The 17,944-nt window shown below is 39.0% G+C and overlaps 1 protein-coding gene across 3 annotated transcripts in view; it reads left to right on the forward strand.

Moving 5' to 3' along the window:
- The window catches only part of Fgf12 (fibroblast growth factor 12), a 567,610-nt gene that overhangs the window by 529,327 nt on the left and 20,339 nt on the right, over window positions 1-17,944 (forward strand). The gene's annotated exons all lie outside the window — the stretch shown is intronic.

Here is a 17,944-nt window from a genome sequence, read left to right on the forward strand (position 1 = left end):
GTTAGGAGAACACTCTATTGACATTGACTTTGATTGTGCGTCTTTCTGTTTTATGGAATAATGGCGTCTGGTTTATAAAAATTGTCCACCTTCTTTCAGCACAATTATCTCTATTAAGCCAGACATATATAAAGGAGAAAGGAAACTTAAAATATCAGATTGAAAAGGATCTCAGAAGAGCAAGAGCTCTGATTAAACTCATGAGCATATTTCTGAAGCAGCTGGGGGCAAAAGCCATTATCAAGGTTGAACCCTGAACTTTGAAACTGAAGTTGAAGACAAGTAAAAGAACATAGAGTTAACAGAAGATATAATTCATATTAAACAATGCTCTATCAAATGTTTTTAAAAACACCAATCTAACTTATTATTATATTTTCATAGAGAACAAAAAATAATGCAGAAAATGAAACAAAATTGTTCCTTTTTCATACACTGTAGCATTCTACAGAAAGAAACTTCAAACTGATAGGTTTTATAATTTTTTCATTTTGTTTTTAAAAATAAAATCTAATTACATAACTTGCCCATTTCTTTCTTTTCCTTCAGTTCCTCTCATGTCCTCTCCCTCCAAATCCTCACATGTTCCCCCCTCACTACCTCTTAAATCAATTGCTTTTCTAAATTCTTGTTCTGTATATTTGTAATCTATTAATATAACATGCTCAGTATATTCTCATTGCTTGTGTATATGTGGTTTCAGAACTAGGTAACTACTTTGTATTAGATAAATTTGGGGCTCATTTCTGGAAGAGACTAATTCTCCCTCTCTAAACACCTGAAACAGTAGACATGCTAAGTCAGAAGGAGAACACTGTCATTAACCTAAAGAGGAAATAGCATATTCATTTACTTTTCCAAAATGACTATACTGGAATGAATTCATTTGAACAATCAAGTTGCTAGCCCTGATACAAATCCATGTAATATGTGTCAAACGTCTGTATGAATAAGCCACGCACAGTTCAGTATCAGATGACATTTTATGTCATACTTTATGTAAAGTGGTAGGTGTATAGAGACATTTCAGTGTACAAGATGGTATATTTTAGTACTGAGTGACTCACGTGCAGACCTCTGTGTTCTTACTAGAAGCATTAGCGTTCTTCCTACACACATGCTTCCAGGTCCAGAGCATCATGCATATGCTGTGATTAATGTACATTAATGTCTGTCTGCAAAGTTAAAATATGGTTTTATTGCTATATAATTGGCTTTCAATTCAAGAGAGAAACAGTCTTCCTTAAGGCAACTGACACGAAGCCAGTATCCTTTGTGAGCTAGCACAGAAAAAAGAAATACCAATCCAAACATGTTTTTATTTCAGGATACTATGAACCCCTAGAGAATGTTTGTAAGTTAATACATTATCAAACAATAAGTTGTTGATTTTTAGATGCTTTAAATCTTCACTCACCGATTGTTAGATCTACCAGTTAAGGTTCAATTAAAAACACTTCAAGAAAGGAAATGCAAATAGTTGAGTTAGCTTTCAGATTTGTTTCTTAGTTCTAGAAGGGGTCCAGCAGAATATTAGCTATGGAGGTGCTCTGTACTGGCGATGGTAAGCCATTACCCAAACCACATTATCTAACTTCCCTGGAGATTTGGCACAGGTTGAGCTCATCCACTCTTCCACAGTCAGGTATGAGCTGCTGTCACCAAATGCTATGAATTGAAACAAAGGTTCTGGCCTCGTACTAGTTGTACTTTGTGAGGTCAATCATGGAAAAGACATGTAGCATTAAGGGGCTGCTATAATATGAAAGATGCAGAGGTCTATGATGGGGTCCAAAGAGGAGAAGCTGATCCTTGAGGTCAGAGATGGTATACAGAGAGTTGAATATGGAAGACGTCTGAGAAATATATGAGATTGAGACACAGACATAGCAAGGGAACATGCTCCAGCTGAAAGCCCAGCAGAAGCAATAGAAAATAACAAAATATGCAAATTGTAAGCAAATTACCATGAGTAAGAGGCGTAAGGTGGATGCTTTACATCAGCTGTTTTAGCAGCAGTTTAGGCTTTAAAAAGAGAAAATACATAATCCATACAAGCAGGAATCTTCATTTGCATGAATCTGTAGGCACACTTTGTGTTAAGGGGAAGAAAAATAAACGTTCATGTTCAGAGGGACGTGACATCGGGCCACCATTTCTTCATAGCATCTGAGAAGATGCTCTCAGGAAGAAACTTAGCTTTTAGTTCTCTGGAGAAAATTACACTACAGAGGTAGTGAAGAAGCGGTTTAGTCACTGAAATACCTGCTTCACAACCACAAGGACTTGAGTTTGGGCTGTCCAGCACCCGTATAAAAAGCTGGGCATATCTGCATGGTGCCTAGCTCTGGAGAGGCAAAGACAGAAAAAGAATTGAATCTCACCTGGCAGCTAATCTTGCCCAGATTGTCAGCTCCAAAGAGATAGTGTCTAAAAAATAAAGTAGAGAGTGACAGAAGAGCTCAACAAGATAACATCTGACCCCAACACATGTACACACATACACACACACACACACACACACACACACACACACACATACACACACACACACATACACACACACACACACACACACACACACGGGAGAGAGACAGAGAGAGAAACTGAGATAGTCAGAGACACAGAGAAAGAGAAACAGACAGCAACAGCGGCAGAGAAACACAGAAAGAGAAACACAGACACACACAGAGACATACATACACACAGAGACAGAGAGACACAGACAGACAGACAGACAAATGAATGGAACCCAGAATGTGCATTTATTAGATCCTTAGGTAGCACTGTGACAGTGGGTTGAGCCTGCCCTTACCTTTTATTCAGGTTTCTCTCTGTCCACAAATGTGAATTCAACTTTGAAGTTCATTTTTTTTCTCCATTAACCATCCCCAGTTAAGATCATCCACCAAGCGTTTCCTATCTTTACCTAATTTATATAAAGGCTAGCCTGTGTGTATTTTCTTATTCCATGTGTGTTCGCTTTATAGAATCATACATGGAACATTTTCGCTACCTGCAACATAACTGACCTGAAACAAAGTGTCCATTGTTGCAATTAATCAAAGTAACGGCTATTACATGAATTGATTTACATTGGACAAGATCAACTAATTAGTGGGAAATGTATATAAGCCATTGCTGACTTGTGCTAGAGCAAATCTCACTGAGAGTGCCTAGATGGCATGCTCAGGGGAAACCTCTGGACTGAAGACTGAGCTCCGATTCCATCACTTAAATTCACGAACCCTGTGGTCCTGATTGGACCATTCATTTCCCTCGCCCAGCCTTGCTTTCCCTCATCTCTAAAACTTTCAGCTCTTAATTTTAAGGCTTTTTTTTGCTCATTGTAAAGATAAATCTAAGAATTCCCTTCATATTTAGTATCTTTTACAAAATCAAACAAATATGTTGGTGATCCCAGTCTTTATGATAGCATGTTAAAATAGCAAGGGAAGGAAATGCTACTCCATCACCCAGAACTTCAGAGAAAACAAAGCACAAAGTGAGCCAGGCTCCTTTCTCCCCATTTGCTCTTTGGAGGTAAATATGTTCACTTGGAATTTTTGCTCAGAGGAGCCATCATCATCACAGCAAGAAGTGTCACAGTCAAGTTTTGTTTTTCCTTTCTCAACACATCTCTAGCTTTTCAGTGCCATCAAAACTATTTGTTTAGCAGATTCTGTTAGGGCTCTTGATGAAAGCAGCTGATGTGACAGCACGTGTAGGCCTGACTGTGCCAGTTCAGAGGGCACCTGGAAGGTTTAAGTGTACAGCACTCTTAGGGATGTAATGTCGGGTCTCGGTCTGTTCACACCTGCTGAGTGCTGTTCACGAAGTTCCTTTGCTTTCTTTTTAATAATCTTGCTTTCCCTTCAAATGCTCAAAAACACTGTGATGTCTGTCTTACTTGACAGCAGCATTCTTAGTCATCCTTCATCTCCAGTGCTCTGTGCCACAACACATCCCAGTCGTATTTCTCTGCTCTGCACCTTGACAGCAGCAGCAACAGCAACAGCAAGTCCTGAATTCTTCCCTCACTACAGTCACTCACCTGGCATTGCAGTTACTTGGAGGAAACTGTTAAAATGCAATGGGTGAATGTGCCAACTGCTGGAGCTGGGTCCTCTCAATGACAAGACACACTTGTGATCTGAATGATGTGACCCATGTCCTCAGACATCTGACTGCTTGGTCTTTAGCTCTTGGCATGGTTTGGGTAGGTTTAGGAGGTATGGCTCCTTGATAAGAGAAGTATGTCATTGGGGGGAGTCTTTGTGGTTAGCGAAGTGAGTTGCTTGGTTCGGTAATTCCCATGGTGATGGAACCTTGTATTGTGTAGTTTCTACTACCCTACTTTAAGCTCTGGGCCAACTATGCTACCAGCTCTGCCCAGCTTCCCTTGGATCACAGAAGAAACAAACACACACACACACACACACACACACACACACACACACACACACACACACACTTATTTTTAATATGCATTTAGCTCAGTGGCCAGGCACTTCTAAGAAGCTAATGTGTCCTTTTTATTGTCAGTTCAACACCTATAAAACACCTCTAAATCTTTCCTCAAACTAGTTGCCAGCTTACCTTCTCCTGCTCAGCACCCTAATTCTGCCCTCAGCTTAGTTGCATTTGGAATCTCCAGGCTGCTACCCCAGGTCCAGTTGGGGAAGTGGCCCATGGACACTCTACCCCACATCTCATTTGGCTGGTGGTTCTTTCTCCCCGAAAAGCATGGTGTCTCTTAGCCTGCCTGTGGGAACCTGGAAGTCCTGCATCCACCACCCAGCCATTGGCCACCAGCATCTTTATTGATTGATCAAGAGCCCATTGGGGAACAGAACCTTCAGAGTTCACAGGCACGTTCCCAATTAGAACATCTGAATCATTCCTTATTGACACTTATCCCTTAGGAACTTTAAGTCCAATATAGACTCTTACTTTTGTCAATTGCCTTAGTCACAGTACTATGTCATAGCAACAGAAAAGTAACTAATGGAGTACTTTTACAATATACCATACCGCTGCTATGACATTGCAAATATAAAGCCTTTTTATCAGTTATCACAGGTAATCTGTTTTTGTATTCCAGAAATTCAAGATGTGAAACAAACAAAAAATATTAAGGGGGGAATCAAAGAATCCATTGAAAACTATGAGTGATTCAAATCGTGGAAAATCAAGTCAATGAAATGATCAAAATTCAAATAAGAGGACTTTTGTTGTAAACATATATTCCTTACATTAAATTCTAAATTTCTCTGATAAAAGATTTATTATTACACTCTATCTATTCTTTTAGCTTTTTTTTTGTGGCACTCCTTTAATGGAATAGCCACTTATCTTCTTTCAATAATCTGTTTGTTTGGTTTTGGTGTTTTAGGGGTTATTTATGTTTTCATGAAGAGTATTGCCACATAACCCTGAGTAGTCTGCTACCCAGCCTGGTCTTGAATTCTTAGCCATCCTCCTCTTTCAGCTTTATGAGTTCTGGAATTCTCCAATAATTGTCACAAAATAGTTTCATTTCTTTACTTAGATTCAGATAATCACTGGGCACACTCTTGCAGTCTCTAAGCTCTTATTGGCTGCATGTGGTTAGGAAACCAAATTTCTACCTCATCATCTTTCACAGGAGTCTGGAGACTATATCTGTGTATAACATTAATGTTATCTGGCTCCTGATTTTTTTCCATTAACTTGGTATTTGAAATAGCTATGCACATGTACAAGTTTACAAAAATAATTTTCATTCTTTTAGCTCTTCTCTAACCATACAAATCCTTTTTTTCCTTTTTTTTTATTAACTTGAGTATTTCTTATTTACATTTCAAGTGTTATTCCCTTTCCCGGTTTCCAGGCAAACATCCCCCTAATCCCTCCCCCTCCCCTTCTTTATGGGTGTTCCCCTCCCCATCCTCCCGCCATTGCCGCCCTCCCCCCAACAATCACGTTCAGTCTTAGCAGGACCCAGGGCTTCCCCTTACACTGATGATCTTACTAGGATATTCAATGCTACCTATGAGGTCAGAGTCCAGGGTCAGTCCATGTATAGTCTTTAGGTAGTGGCTTAGTCCCTGGAAGCTCTGGTTGCTTGGCATTGTTGTTCATATGCGGTCTCGAGCCCCTTCAAGCTCTTCCAGTTCTTTCTCTGATTCCTTCAATGGGGGTCCTATTCTCAGTTCAGTGGTTTGCTGCTGGCATTCGCCTCTGTATTTGCTGTATTCTGGCTGTGTCTCTCAGGAGCGATCTACATCCGGCTCCTGTCGTTTAATGAGACAGGCATACAAAGATTATCGATGGGTATCCTTCAGTAGATTTACAAGCCAAAATCACTTTGAGCTTATGTACTTTTACTCTGCATATTTATCAAAAATGCCCAAACACATTTTTATACCGTGTGTGTTTCTATGTAATACAAATGGTGGTGTGCCCAAACTCATGAATATTTATAGATAGCTTTTTAAAATATCTTTGAGATTTATTTTATTTTTGTATTTTTTTTTAGTACCGTACATGTAGTGTGACTAACACATATCATTCTTTCCCCTAGGTATAAACTATAGTCTCTTCAATGAAAAGTGTTAGAAAAAAATAAATATGATTATGTATATTAAGGGAAAGTAGTAAGTGTGAGCACTAAAATATATCTGGCACTTTACATTTATGCTAAATGCCATCTATTGGATATTTTATTTATTTATATTTCAAATGATATCCTTTTTTTCTGTTTCCCCTCCAGAAACCCCCCATCCCGTTCTCAGTGCTCTTATTTCTATAGGGATGCTTCCCTCACTCCTGCCTCCCTACCCTGATATTCCCCTACACTGGGTCTTGGAGCCTTCCCAGGACCAAGGGCCTCTCCTCCATTGATATGCAACAAGACCATTCTCTGCTACATAAGCAGCTAGAGCCATGGGTCCCTCCATGTGTACTCTTTAATTGGTGGCTTAGTCCATGGGAGCTCTGGCTGCTATGAACATAGTGGAGCATATATCTGTGTTACATGTTGAAGCATCTTTTGGATATATGCCTAGAAGTGGTGTAGCTGGGTCTTCAGGTAATACTATGTCCAGTTTTCTGAAGAACCACAAGACTTAGTTCCAGAGTGTTCTTACCAGCTTACAATCCCATCAACAACTGAGGAGTGTTCTTCTTTCTCCACATCATCACCAGCATCTGCTGTCCTTTGAGGTTTTGATCTTAGTCATTCTAACTGGAATGAGGTGTAATCTCAGGGTTGTTTTGATTTGCATTTCCCTGATGACTAAAGATGTTGCACATTTTTTAGGTTCTTCTCAGACATTCAGTATTTCTCAGTTGAGCATTCTTTGTTTAGCTCTGTACTCCATTTTTTAATAGGGTTATTTGGTTCTGATAGAATTCTGCACTAAACCCTTCTGGGAGACTTTTAAGTACTGCTTCTATTTCTTTCTGGGTTATGGGACTGTTTGTATGGTTTACCTGATCCTGATTTAACTTTGGTACTTGTTATTTTTCTAGAAAATTGTCCATTTCATCCAGATATTCCAGTTTTGTTTAGTACATGCTTTTGTAGTCAGATCTGATGACTTTTTAGATTTCCTCAGCTTCTGTTATGTTTCCCTTCTCATTTCTGATTTTGTTAATTTGGATACTGTCAGCCTTTGGATTAGTCTGGTTAAAGGTTTACTATCTTGTTGATTGTCTCAAAGAACCTGCTCCTGGTTTTGTTGGTATAGTTCATTTTCTTTCCACTTGGCTGATGTCAGCCCTGAGTTTGATTACTTCCTGACATCTACTTTTCTTGAATGTATTTGCTTCTTTTTGTTCTAGTGCTTTCAAATGTGCTGTCAAACTATTAGTGTATACCCTCTCCAGTTTCTCTTTGGAGGCACTCAGAGCTACGAAATTTTCCTCTTAGCACTGCCTTCCTTATGTCCCATAAATTTGGGTATGTTGTGCCTTCCTTTTCATTAAATTCTAAAAAGTCTTTAATTTCTTTATTTTTTCTTGAACAAGTTGTCATTGAGTAGAGCACTGTTCATCTCCCGTGTGTATGTTGGCTTTCTGTTGTTTTTTGTTGTTATTGAAAACCAGCCTTAACATAGTTAGTCCAGGGAGAGCTGATAGAATGCCTAGGATTATTTCAGTCTTCTTGTATCTGTTGAGGCCTGTTTTGTGACCAATTACATGGTTAGTTTTTGAGAAGGTGCCATAGCATGCTGAGAAGAAGGTAGATTCTTTGGTTTTAGGATGAAATGTTGCATAGATATCTGTTAAATCCATTTAGTTCATAACTTCTGCTACTTTCACTGTGTCTCTGTTTAGTTTCTGTTTCCATGGTTCATTCATTGATGTGAATGGGGTATTGAAGTCTCCCACTATTATTATGAGAGATGCAATGTGCGCTTTGTGCCTTAGCAAAGTTTCTTTTATGAATATGGTTGCCCTTCCATTTGGAGCATGGATGTTCAGAATTGAGAGTTCATCTTGGTAGACTTTTCCTTTGATGAGTATAAAGTGTTCTTCCCTATCTTTTTTGATAACTTTTGTTTTAAAGTTGATTTTGTTCGCTATTAGAATTCCTATTCCAGTTTGATTTTTTTTTGGGGCCATTATCCTGAAAATTTTTTCCAGCTTTTTAGTCATAGTTTCTGTCTTTGTCACTGAGGTATGTTTCTTATTTGAAGCAAATTGCTGGGTCCTCTTTTCATAGTCTATGTCTTTATTGAGGAATTGAGTTTCTTAATGTTAAGAGATACTAAAGAAAAGTGACTGCTGCTTCCTGTTATTTTTGTTGTTAGAGGTGGAATTATGTTTGTGTGGCTATCTTATTTTGGGTTTGTTGAAAGAAGATTAATTTCTTGCCTTTTTGTGGGTGAAATTTCCCTCCTTGTGTTGGAGTTTTCTATCTATTATCCTTTGTAGGGCTGGATTTGTATAAAGATGTTGTATAAATTTGGTTTTGTCATGGAATATCTTGGTTTCTTCATCTATGTTAATTGAGAGCTTTGCTGGATATAGAAGCCGGGCTGGCATCTCTTACGGTCTGTATAACATCCTCCCAGGGTCTTCTGGCTTTTGTAGTCTCTGTTGAGATGTCTGGTGTAATTCTGATAGGTCTGGCTTTATATATTACCTGACCCTTTCTCCTTACCATTTTTAATATTCTTTCTTTGTTTTGCATTTTCTTTGACTGATGTGTCAATGCTTTCTATGGTATCTTCTGCCCTGAGATTCTCTCTTCAATCTCTTGTATTCTGTTGGTGATGCTTGCATCTATTTCTTTCCTGGGTTTTCTATCTCCAGGGTTGTCTCTCTTTATGATTTCTTCATTGTTTTTATTTCCATTTTTAGATCCTAAATGGTTTTGTTCAATCATTCACTTGTTTGGTTCTATTTTCCTGTATTCTTTAAGGGAATTTTGTTTCCTTTTTAAGGGCGTCCACCTGCTTACCTGTGTTGTCCTGTATTTCTTTTTTTCTTTTTTTTTTTTTTTATTAACTTGAGTATTTCTTATACACATTTCGAGTGTTATTCCCTTTCCCGGTTTCCAGGCAAACATCCCCCCCCTCCCCTTCCTTATGGGTGTTCCCCTCCCCATCCTCCCCCCATTGACGCCCTCCCCCCAACAATCTAGTTCACTGGGGGTTCAGTCTTAGCAGGGCCCATGGCTTGTCCTGTATTTCTTTAAGGGAGTTTTTTATGTCCTTCTTAAAGTCCTCTATCATCATCATGAAATGTGATTTTAAATCCAAATCTTGCTTTTCCAGTGTGTTGGGATCCAGGACTTGCTGTGGTAGGAGAACTGGGTTCTGATGATGCCAAGTAGCCTTGGTTTCTGTTGCTTAGGTTCTTGTGCTTGCCTCTCACTATCTGGTTATCTCTTAATGTTGGTCTTGCTGTCTGTGACTGGAGCTTGTCCCTCCTATGTGCCTGTGAGCCTCTGAACTTAGAAGTGACAGCACTTCTGGCAGAGCAGCTCTCTCTGGGCAGTATTTGGGTCCAGGGAGCTGTGCCACAGGGTTAACTTCAGGGCCCAAATGGAGACTGGATGGATCCTGTCCCCTGTCGTTCAATGGTTCCAGAGTCCTGTAGTCACCTAGAAGCTCTTTCTTTGGCCAGTTATTGGAGAAAAAATGTTCATCTCTTCTGTGAACTTAGGAATCCAGCACTCCTGTGAGTCCAGCTCTCTCAGGTGGGATTTGGGTCTGGAGTGCTGTGCCACTGAGATATTTTTGTTATTTGTCTTACAGAACTTTCAAGAATAGTGCAAATGATCAAGAACCGTACAGAACCACATGTGGACAACATTGATATTACTTACCATCTCTTTGACAAATATTTGTAATGTTTTTAGTGATTAGACATTTCCAACATCTTTTCTATGAGTTCACGTCCTCAGTGTCCCCTAATTTGCACATATCCCTCCATATCTATACACACTTTCAGAAGTGGGTCAAAGAAAGTGTACACTAGAATGTGAGAGCTGAACTCTTCTTTGTTCCCAGCATCCCTTTAGCTACCTGCAGCTCTTTTGATATTCTGTTTGCTCAATCTCCATCATAGAACCATTGCCTCTAAAACAATCAGATTTGCAGAAATAATTTTGATAATGGTGAAATGTAAGATGATACATTCTTTCACCCACCGGGCTCCTTTCACTTTCTACATTCACCTCTGTGATTCTGAAGGGTTTCTTGCTGGGGACAAATCATGTGTCTTTAGGATATTGCTTTTGGAAGGAAGTGTCAAGAAACTGACACTGAGATTCTCTATGGGCTGTACAGACAGTTGGTCATACAGAACTTTGTATAAGGTAGCCTTGGTCAGACCTTCACAGTTTATGACTTGTGCTGGACTGTGTGGATTCCCCAAGCAAATTAGTCTGCTGCTTGTGCTGGTCCCATTCTTATCTCTGTTATTAGTGCCTAAAACTTGTCACGGGTAGTAAAAAGCATGAAACAGCAGGTAGAGTAGGCCTAACACACTTGCCTTGTCTTGTATATCAATGGCAGCCTTACAGTGGAGGTGAGGTTTAGCTCTCACTTACAGATATTGAAGCTGAATGTCAGAGAAGTCAAAGAACACGGTCAAGGTATAACAGTGGGAAAGTAAACATTTGTGTTTAGTTGCCTCCGAAGTTGTAGTTCCTGTACCCTGGGTAACTAACATTGGTTCATGTCTTACGCAATTACTTTGGAAAGTCATCAGACACCGCAAAGAATGAGTTAACAACGAATCTTGATTTTTAGACGAATCCACTCTCAATAATTTTCCAGTAAAAAAAGTCTCAAAATGTTTGCACAGAGGATCCCATATTTGTATTGGTGTTTTTCAAGTTATAAAATTAGATGTGGAGTCAAAGCTATCATGGTGTGTGTGTGTGTGTGTGTGTGTGTGTGTGTGTGTGTGTGTGTGCACTCCTCATTTGAAATAATGTAATTTAGCATTTTCTTTGTCTCATCAGATGAAAAACAATGACTCCTTCAGTTGAATTCACCCCATTATATCAAACGACACAGTTGATACAGCAGTTTCTAATGCATTCAAGTTTTCCAGTCCTGTGCATCAAAAGGCCATTAAGAAAGCAAGCAGACCAAGGGGTTCAGAGCCAAATATTCAAAGGGTAGCGGAAGAAACCTGCTCTAGAGTCATTAGATAGATACAAACCGAATTTGCAAGGATGATCAGCAATTGCTTTTCCTTCCTCCCACACATTCCAGTACACGGTGCTACACAGCAAAAGGCAAAGGCAGTTTCCTTTGCTAAAAATTCAGACTTTAAGGCCAGGCACAGTGGTGCGTGGCTCTGATGCCACCTTCGTTGGAAATTGAGCCAATAGCGTCCTGTGAGACCAGGAGATTGAAACAAGCCTGAGTTATGTTTTTCTTAATCATTTATCTGGGGGATTTTGATCAGAAAAGTAAAATAGAAAAATAAAGCAAAATAAAAACCTAAAGGAGCCCTTGAAAAGAAGGTAATTTTAAATGCCATACTGTTATCCCAACTTCTTCAATAATCACCAAGTGAATTTTCTGTGGTTCCATTTTTCCTTATAATATATCAACATTTCTTGAGTAGGTTAAACTATTTTGAAATGATATTTAAAGACATTAAAAGCCTGTAGAGCTTAAGAAATAAGTTATACGGGGTTGGGGATTTAGCTCAGTGGTAGAGCGCTTGCCTAGGAAGCGCAAGGCCCTGGGTTCGGTCCCCAGCTCCGAAAAAAAGAACCAAAAAAAAAAAAAGAAGTTATACCCGTGATTGATTACTTAACAAACAGAGATAGTTTGGATTGAAAGTGAGCACTAGAGAAGATAGATGCTCTAACTTATAAATGTACAGCAGAGGCAGTCAGGGCTTGGGATGTCTTCCCATCAAATTCAATTTTTTGAGTAAATAATTTTTTTATTTCTAGACTTACTGAGAATACACAGAGAGTCTAACAATCACGACTCCCCCTCTGTAAAGCTCTAAAAGGTTCGCTTTCATAATACTGGGTGCTGTTATGAAAAACGAAATATTAAGATAAGGGTTAGAAGGCGACTAGAGAAGATGACTCCTTGTACTACATGGTGGGGAAGGTCTCCCTGAGGCAGTGACTGGGATGTACAGAAAATGAAGAGGCTGTCAAGCATAAGGGGAAAGGAGATGAGCTGCTCGTGTTTCAACTATGGCAATGAAACCAGAGGCCAAAAGGCAGTGATTGTGTGGTCGTCGACTTCAGTCACTCCATGATCATGCCAGTCAGAGAGAGGAGGGAATGCAGGAGCAGAATGCAGAATGTCATTGTGGTACCACATTACTATGCTAACCGCACAGGCTTACACACATCTGAGATTCTTACCTGAGTTGAAAAGCATGCGTGTTGAAGTTAAAACAAGGGGAGACAGAAGAGGTAATGTTGAAAGGGGCCCTATAGATCCATGATACAGAACCTGCTTAGAATATGCTTGGTTTGCATGCCTACCAGTGTAAAAAGATTTGGCTCTGATTAAAAACCAAGTTAATTCCATTCAACACTTTCAATGCAACTTTATGCAATACATACAGCACAGAAACCTGTACAGTTATCATATTTTTTGATGAGGGGGAAATAATTTTAAATAATTACACAATTGTTAGAGGTATCAAAAGATAAGGGAAATATAATTTGATCTTTGTAACCCCTGTGTTGGTGATATCTTCAGTTTCTGTTGGTGACATTTGAGTTTAAAGAAGGTTAACTGATCTATCAGTGGTCAGATAGAAAATTATCATTACATAATATATCAGAAATTTAGGGGTCTAAATGATTGTTCATTAAATTATTTACTCACTTCTCAACTGTTTTGGAAGAGTCTCTTTATATTTTGTTTATTTTATGTATTGAAACTACTATTATAGGAGATTTTAAATTGAGAATTTTAATTAGTAACTATTGTGTGCTTTATAAATAAAATATTTGAAGTAGGTTAAACGTGGTGGCTGAGGATAGAAGTTGATAAATATAATGTGTAAGCTGGAGACAGTGGAAAATATAAGTGTTGTGTGGCATTCAAACATTAGACTTTCACCTTGAATCAAATTTACCTCTAGCCTTACTGGCATTAAAATGGTCAGATGTCTTCTGTTAGTAAAGTTAGAAGAAAAATCTTCATTTTGAAAGAAGGAGAATGAGTTTAGGATGTCACATCTATATTTTAACATGAAAAATATTTTCATTTATAGGTAAGAAAGCAGATTTTTAAAAAGAAATCAAAATAAAATGATGTTTGAGATAATACAACTAACCTTTCCCTGTCAATCACTTTTCACTGTTTTCCTGACCTACAATATTCTTAATATTCATTTCAATAAGAGCAGAATGTGTGCTTGATGTTTTTAAAATGTTCCAAGGAACAGTGTCCCATGAACTGAAATGCAGTGACTATATGGGAAGAGGACACTCCATGAGGACACACACAAGACATTAAATATGAGAAACATAAAACTGCTCTGAGAAACCAAAGGCAGGAAAGTTCAACATCACCTAATTCTACTGTGAAGAGCATCTTTCGTGGATCCACAGGGCAGAGAAGCTCAGAGAGCGCTGTGGTCACGGCTCGGCGAGGAGGTGCAGGGTGGTGAGGAACTGGCATGTAAGGAGAGTGTCAGTGTACTCAACCATGAGAAGCATATGGGACGTTTTTCCATATGTTTATTAGAACCTCAACATTTCCACCTCCTTCCTCCTCATCACGCTTACGTCGTGCAAGGCCTCTAAATGAGAATGGTAGCTGTCTGTTGAAAATGCTTGTTACTTACAGACTAGGAAGCTAGAAACCACGTGATTCAGCAGTCTATGCGGGGGTGCGGGGTGGGAGGGAAAGGGGTCAGGGACAGATTTGGAACGGGAAGGAATCCAAGTACAGCAGATAACTCTGAGGGTCAAAACAGGATAAGGGATATGGGTGAACTTCCTGGACTTGAATAGTAATCCAGCATTCCTCCATCATCTGCACTGAAGTGGCCGGCTATTCTGAGCGTTCACGAGTGAGGCTCGGTGGGAGAAATGTTCAGAACGCAAAAAACGAGCTTATCACAGGTAAGGTACTCGAATCAAAGCGCATCAAACTCTAATAAATATTTGTTTCTTAACACTGGCAACCTATTCGTAGTTCCCCGAAGGAATTTATGTTCTGCTGAAAGAATAATTAATAGTTAAAACTGGACTGGGTTGTAAGTTTAATCACTTGCCTCGTCAGCGTCCTCAAAATGTGGTTTATAAACTCCCCTGTAATGCCTGCACAAGGCTAAGAGCTTAACCTCACAGAGAGAACGATTTACAAGTTGCAATATGAATTTTCAAGAGGGAAAATTCCTCCTTACTACACAGCTCTTGGCTCTGTTTTCAGTATTTGTCATGGCACTGCAGCGTCTTGTCACCTTCGGCTGACTGACTGACTGACTGTCCTCACTGCACACAAAATGTATTGTCAGGCTGGACAGTCATTGAATAATCTTAGAATCCCTCTGAATGTGTGCGATTGTCCACGTCTTGGTCGAAGGCCTTTATATGAGTGTGTACTTTGCTTCAGTTGTGCTAGTGCATAGGTTTTTGGATGCTAGACTAATATGTGACAAGAGCACAAAAGTAATTACTTGTTATGTGACAAAATGCGGTATTTTTGACTCCAGGATAATGCATAAATTTGTAAGGTTTATAACATGTGTCCATTTGCATTTTCTTTGAAATACTCCCTTTTCCACTTGAAATACATGGAATTCCATTTTTAGCCACTTACTCATAATATATGTGGTACTAGAAGTACAATCTTAATTGATAGAAAGATACAGTGTAAATCCATTCATGTCCAAATTTATATTGAAACTAAAATAGCAGTTATATGGTAGAGGTTACACTGAGAGTCACCATTCAAGCAGACTTGATGCCCTGAGTTCTCTCCCTGGAGGCTAAAAATCGATAATAATTGATTTGCGATATATTAATAATGACAAACATTGGGATGACTTGGTCATCTTGGCTTTGTGCGTGTGTACATGTTCATGTGTGCTCACACTGTATGTGAGTATGCCTGCATGCATGTGCACATGGGTGTGGAAGTGAGAGATTAGAGTCAGTTTCTCCCATAATCATCCTCCACGTTGTAATTTGAGTCAGGAAATCTCAGAGAACTCGGAATCCGTTATTTTGGCTGGAAAGGCTAGCCAGCAAGCCTGAGAGGTCCCTCCATCTCTGTGTCCCCAGACTGGGGATACGGACCCCAAGCTTTTCAATTGGATTCTGCAGGGTCTTAGTTTCTCATGCTTGTACAAGAAACATTTGGTTTCTGTACTGACAATATTGGGAGGTAGAGGGACCATAAAAGGGCAGAGTATAGTTGGAATTTCTTAAGTCAACTGGTAGGTTAAGATCTCAGGAAGGACAGTATCTTGCTTCCTGTTTTGTAAACTGTTCATTTCCCCCCATCACTCTCCCTGTGCTGGGCATGGTAGTACACTACATTAATCCCAGCGCTCACGAGGCAGAGGCAGGAGGATCTCTGGGCATTTGAGGTCAGCCTGGTCTATGGAGTGAGTTCAGGACAATCAGAGTTCTGTCGCACAGAGAAACCATGTCTCAAAAAAACAAAACAAAAACAAAAACAAAGCCTTCATTCTTCCGTCTACCATTCGTCAGGGTCCTCCCTGCCTCCACAACTACCAACTTTAATAAGCTTCTTTTCTATTAGGCATAGCTTGCTTCCCGAGGTTTATTAGTTTGAAAAAAACAGACGAATACTGGCCTGAGGGTGTAGTTCAGAGCAGAACACTTATCAAGAATATACAAGGACTGGGTTCAATGCCCAGCATTAAAACCTGAAGAAGTTATAATGATATATATTAGCTGGTTGAATACATACTTCTCTAATACCTATACTTGGCAATGGGTCATCTTTCTCAGTAATATGGGAATGATGTCATAAAATGCATGCATTGTTGAGAGCATTGCTGCCAGGGAAGCAACATTGTTTTATTCTCTTATTTTCTCCAGCCAATTTGTGTCTCTGATGCTTTTCTATTGAAATATAACTTATGCACAATAAAAATCCACATTTCAAACTTATAGCTCAGTGAATTTTAGAATTTCTACAAAGTTACACAAATATCAGAACTATTTAATTCTGACTCATTTCCATCTCTCCAGGGAAGCAGTCATTCTTTGCTTTATTCCAACTCTGTGGTAGCACTCGACATCCATTACTTTCCATCTCTGAAATTGTTTGCTCATTATATGCAATATTATAAACTCTGTTGTAATATTTCGTATAAATGGAGTCAAGTAACATGTAGCATTTGCCCCAGGTTGCCTAACGATTTTGTGTTTCACTTAGAATAATGTTTTAAGGCACATTTATATCATCATATGAGTCCAGATCCCATTGCTCTCATCAATGACTCGTAATACATTATACACCCTGCCACATTTTATTGTTCTAGACTTCAGTTGAAATATACTCGAGCCATCTCTGTAATCAATACTACTATCAATGCTTATGAATAAAAAAATTAATGGACATGTTTTCACTTCCTGTAGGTGCATAGCTAGAAGTAGAATGGTTGGATCATCGCTAGCTGTACTTTCATTCTTTGGGATCAGGCTATTTTCTCAGAGATTACACCATTTTATGCTCCCATTAGCAATGTGTGAGGGCCCCACGCTTCTTCACATGCCTACCCTTACGACCACTTTTAACTAGATACTCTGTGTTGCCACCATATGAAACTCAGAGTCATTAATCTCCCAGAATCTCAGAACAATTTTCTTAAAACAAAGAATAGTTCAAGAATTCTCATGTTTTATTTTAATATAAACAGCATTAGGGTACTATTACTATCATTACTGCATTTTTATTTTCTCAGTCACATCTTTTGGTCAGTGAGACTCATTTTAAATCAAAGGAATCCCTTTAGTGGCATCTTGAACACCACTGCCTTCAGTAGCTTCTTGCTTCTTTGTCTCTTTAGCTCTCTGTAAAATGGAGAGCATCATCTATAAGGATATGGTTTCTGCCAGCTTTATTCTTGGGTGGTCATCGTTTATTCTTGGGTGGTTTTCACATTGGGGAGTTTGTGGAAAACTTCCCAATGTGTAACGACAAACACTATGTCACAAAGCAGTGGATCATGGGGGACTTTTCTTCCTAGCTAACATCCTTCCACAGTAGTTTTTGTTTTGCTTATCGTAAAAGAAGAGGCATATTATACTTAGAGAATTCATTTCATTATTTGACAGATTAAGACATGATTTTATTGTATTGATAATGAAGCTGTATAATGTCATTAGAATATGAGGCAGTCAATTTGAGAGAAAGCAATTTTAACACAAGGGTTAGTTCTGCCATTGACTTGTAATTTTATTTTTATGCATCTTTTAACTACTCATTTAGTATTTTATTTTCTTGGTTGAATGACGGGGCTGAAG

This window comes from Rattus norvegicus, chromosome 11 (assembly GCF_021556685.1).
Source record: "Rattus norvegicus strain SHRSP/BbbUtx chromosome 11, alternate assembly SHRSP_T2T, whole genome shotgun sequence".
NCBI classification, from domain to species: domain Eukaryota; kingdom Metazoa; phylum Chordata; class Mammalia; order Rodentia; family Muridae; genus Rattus; species Rattus norvegicus.